Source organism: Silene latifolia, chromosome Y (genome assembly GCF_048544455.1).
Source record: "Silene latifolia isolate original U9 population chromosome Y, ASM4854445v1, whole genome shotgun sequence".
Lineage (NCBI taxonomy): Eukaryota > Viridiplantae > Streptophyta > Magnoliopsida > Caryophyllales > Caryophyllaceae > Silene > Silene latifolia.
Window position 1 is genome coordinate 452,938,107 of NC_133538.1, and position 4,959 is coordinate 452,943,065.

The following is a 4,959-nucleotide window of genomic DNA, read 5'->3' on the forward strand; positions in this document are numbered from 1 at the left end:
GCCGAAAATTGGAGGAGTATTAAGCTAAGATTATGTTGATTGTATTAGTGGAAGGCATGATGATTACCTACTAGTCTAGCCATGCAACCCTATTATGCATTGTGAAGACAAATAATTGCATGCATTGGCTCCCTCCCATGCCCCCCTTCCACCCGGTTTTGTGAGAGGAAAAACCACTTGGTTTTTCCTCTTACTTCACCTAATATACACAAAATGTTTTGTGTTTTTATCATTCATTCATTATTCATCTAAACTTTGAGTTTTAGAAAGAGAAATAAAAACTTCCTTCTTCCTCCTCTCCAAACCGAAAATATTAAGTGTCTTATAATATTTTTGGGTCAATTTCATACAAGATTAATATTGTACTAGTAACTATAATATTAATTTTAATTAAGAGTAAGCTTTGGGTATAAATCCTTGGGAGAGATCCTACACTTGGGTCTTAGTTCATCCAAAAGGGAAAGCTCAAGAACAAGAGAGAAAGGTGATCTCTCTTGCCCATTAAACCGAAAATCACAATGTAAGAACAATGTTTCTTCCTTATTTTGTTTTAATGTTTGCATGCATAAGATCAATCATTAATTTTATGACAAATTAAATTAAAACATATATGAATATGTAAGTATATAGATCTACTTATCCTTCAGTGAGCCATGGCGTAAAATAGGGTCAATTTTATTAGTATGATTTTCTTCTATATCGATCTTGTTTTCTTTTGATAAACCTTTCTTACTAGATTGAAAGATTAGTAATTAAGTTATCATTAGATTTGGAATTTCCTTTGAGCGAAAGCTTTGAGAATTTCTTGGGAATTAGCAGACCGTCAGGTTAATTTGAGCATTGATCGAAAGGCTTGCTCATATTTCCTGAGACCGTATTATAGGACCTCTGCTACCTTATTGACCTTACCTTAGCCATGGTGAACCGAAGTTCCCGATCTTCTTTTAATCTTGTTTGAGACATTTCTTATTTTGTCAATTAGTCTTTAGAATCAAACCAATTCAAAACCCCCACTTAATTGTTACTTTTTTAGACTGAAAATAGCAAATAGAATTGATCTTGTCTCTCTGTGGTTCGACCCCTACTATCATTAGCTATAGTTTTAGTTCGGATTTATAAATTTAATTTTGATACAAAACGACGTTATCTAATTTTGGCTCCGTTGCCGGCGAGACGGCGTAATTCTGTTTGCTTTATTTTTAGTTTATTTTTCTTGTCTCAAGGAACTTTGGTTCCTTGAGGACGTTGCTTACTCTTGTTTCTAGTTTTGCTTTTACACAGTTAGAAGACAAGTTTTTGAGAGGAAGACTTGAGCACTCTCAGTCTTGCGAACATGACTACGATATATGACAATCTTCAGCCGAAAGAACAACACATTCCAAAGGGACACGTGTTACCTACCCCTATTACTGGTCACTTCGAATTTTGTTCCTCTTATATTAATTTGGTGGAGCGAAATCAGTTTGCTGGTCTACCGGACGAGGATCCTTTGAAGCATATGGAAATTTTCACAGACTACTGTTGTTCCATACCTGTACCGGTTGGGGTGACCCAAGATGAAGTAAAAGGGATAATGTTCTTATACTCCTTGAAGGATTCGGCGCGAGATTGGTACCGCTACCTTGATAGGGTAGCAGCTGGAGTCACAGATTGGACATCTCTAGCGTTAGCCTTCTACAAGAAATACTTGCCACTTGCAAAGACATATGCCTTGAGAAGTAAAATTACAAATTTTCAGCAAGGACCTGATGAGGAATTTTGTGAAGCATGGGGACGTTTCAAGAGTTTGGTTAGGGCTGTCCCTCACCATGGTTTCCAGCAGTGGTACCTTTGCAACTTATTCTATAATGCTTTATATGATGATTACAAGGTCATCCTGGATGCAGATGCGAATGGTAGGTTCCAAAATAATACCGTTCAGAATAAAGGTTGGAACACTATTGAGGAGATGGCAGTCCATAGAGCCGAGTTTGGAAGTTCGCGTGGAAAGTCGCGAAAGCAGAGTGATGAAATGAGTGCCATTGTGACACTCATAACTTCTATCACTGCCCGTCTCGAGAAGCTCGAGACCTCTGAAGCTTCCAAGGAAAGAGTTGAATTCCTGTCCATAATTCAGATGAGACCGCAGAGTTGAGAGAAATGGTCCGAGCTCTTTGGGTTCAAGTCGCGAAAATAGAAGCAGCTGGAATTGAATCTACAAAGAATTTTGTGAAGCAGTTGGAGAATATAGAGGCTAAGCAAGTCGCCAATTCTTCAAGCAAATGTGAGGGGCCAATTGAAACGATTAATGCCATTAATCTCAGAAGCGGCCTCTCTTATGAAGGTCCCGATAAGCCAAGAGGAGACTCGGGAAATGATGAAGAGGCTAGTTTAAATTCAGTGCGAAACGAACTTTATTGCCAAGATCTGCGTGATCGATCGACCAACAACAGCAGTCGATCGACCGGAATTCCTGAGGAAAAAAGTTTCTAACCAGAAACTATTCATGCCCAGCACAAGTGGTCGATCGACCACCAATAGCAGTCGATCGACTGAGGTTCCTGAAGAAACAGTTTCTGACCAGAAACTGTTCACGCCCAGCATGATTAGTTGATCGACTGAGCTCAATGGTCGATCGACTGGGTCTCCAGTGCAGGACGCAAATCCGTCTACTAGTTTGCATGATTCTATACTTATTGATGATTTGACGAGGGTTTTAAACTTACGGAACCCGAAGGTTACTGATCCTACGGCCAGTGTTGCAGTCCCGTATCCGGAGCGTTTAAAGAATACTAAGCTGGAGCGCAAGTTTGGTAAGTTTTTGGAGATGGTCAAGAACCTTGAGGTAACTATTCCTTTCACTGACCTAATTACCCAGGTACCCTCTTACGGTAAATTTATGAAAGACATTTTGAATCGTAAGAGAAATTTTCATGATGATGGTAATGTTGCTTTTGTGGAAGAATGCAATGCTCTTTCGCAAATTAATATACCACCTAAATTAAAGGACCCGGGTAGTTTTTCAATTCCCTGCACTATAGGTAACCACGAAATTGGAAATGCCCTTTGCGATTTAGGGGCCAGTGTCAGTGTCATACCATATTCTGTTTGCGAAAGGATAAATATTGGTAGACTTAAGGTGACCGATATTACCCTTCAGATGGCAAATAGATCGACTCAGAGACCTCTAGGAGTCATAGAGGATGTACCCGTTTGAGTGGGTAAGTTCTTTATTCCTGTCGATTTTGTTGTTTTGGACATTGCAGAGGACAGTCAGATACCTATTATTTTAGGTAGACCATTTTAACATATAGCTGGAGCTGTAATAGATGTCAAACGCGGAATCATAACCTTAGAGGTAGGGGATGACACCATTGAGTTCAGTCTTGCTCGTAAGACGACTGAATCTGCTGATGATGACACGTGCTATTCCATTGATATTGTTGACAGGGCTGTTAATTGTAATTGGAGGGAATCCTTAGCTAAGGATCCCTTAGCTGATCTGACCCGTTCAGATGAGTGTGCAGGTAGTACAACGGAGAATGCTGAGGAGCCAGATGCTTTGGTAGCCTCAATGGAAAGCTACGAGCTCACAGAGGAAGAATATGAGATGCTCTTAAGCCTGGCCAACGAAAATTTGGTGAACACTTGCTATACCATTGAAGTTGATTCTGCCTATGCTGTAGAGGTAAAGGTGCCAGAGCGTAAGCCACTTCCTCCTAATCTTAAGTATGTTTTTCTGGATGATACGGAGCAGTACCCATGTATTGTTAGTGCTAAGCTTAATGATGACCAGCTTTCTGCTTTGATGTGTGTGCTTAAGAAAAACAGGAAAGCTTTAGGATACTCTTTGGATGATATTAAGGGCATCAGCCCTGATATTTGTATGCACGGGATAGAGCTGGAGGCTGGCCACAAGCCTTACAGACAGGGTCAACGCAAGTTGAACCCGAAGATGCAGGAAGTTGTTATGGCCGAGGTGATGAAACTACTCGATGCGGGTATTATTTATACGATTGGCAACTCCAAGTGGGTTAGCCCGATTCGGGTAGTTCCGAAGAAAGGAGGGACTACCGTGGTTAAAAATGAGAAAAATGAATTAATACCAACACGAGTTGTGACAGGGTGGCGGATGTGCATTGATTATAGACAGTTGAATGCCGCCACCAAGAAAGACCACTTCCCCCTCCCTTTTGTGTACCAAATGACTGAAAGACTTGCTTCTAACAATTTTTTCTGTTTTCTAGACGGATATTCGGGGTTCTTCCAGATCCCTATTCATCCGGATGATCAGAGTAAGACCACTTTTACCTGTCCACAGGGTGTTTTTGCATACCGTAGAATGCCCTTCGGCTTGTGTAACGCCCCAGCTACCTTTCAGAGGTGCATGATGGGTATTTTTTCTGACTATATAGAGAATATTACGGAGGTATTATGGATGATTTCTCAGTTTATGGCAATGACTTTGATCGTTGTTTAGCTAACCTTGATAAAGTCATGCAGCGTTGTATTGATGTTAATCTTGTTTTAAACTGGGAAAAATGTCAGTTCATGGTCAATGAGGGAGTTGTGTTAGGGCATCTGCTCTCTGATAAGGGTATACATGTTGATAAAGCAAAAGTGCAGGTGATTGAGCAATTACCTCCTCCCATGAATGTTAAAGGAGTGAGGAGTTTCCTTGGTCACGCTGGTTTTTATCGGCGTTTCATTAAGGATTTTTCAAAAATTGCTAAACCACTTACACAATTGCTCCTTAAGGATGCTCTTTGAGTTTACTGATGAGTGCCTTTTAGCTTTTAACAGGTTGAAGGAGGCTCTAGTTTCTGCACCAATCATTCAGCCGCCTGATTGGGACCTCCCATTTGAGATTATGTGTGATGCCAGCGATTATGCAATTGGTGCAGTTTTGGGACAGCGGAAGAATAAAGCTTTGAATGCCATATACTATGCGAGCCGAACTCTGGATGAGGCTCAAGTCAA

At 40.7% G+C, this 4,959-nt stretch overlaps 1 non-coding gene across 1 annotated transcript; it reads right to left on the minus strand.

Moving 5' to 3' along the window:
* Nucleotides 1-1,706: 1,706 nt before the first annotated feature.
* LOC141635411 (small nucleolar RNA R71) lies at nucleotides 1,707-1,815 on the minus strand. The gene has a single exon (XR_012540103.1). It is a non-coding gene; the product is annotated as a small nucleolar RNA R71 (small nucleolar RNA).
* Between the last annotated feature and the right edge of the window lie 3,144 nt (nucleotides 1,816-4,959).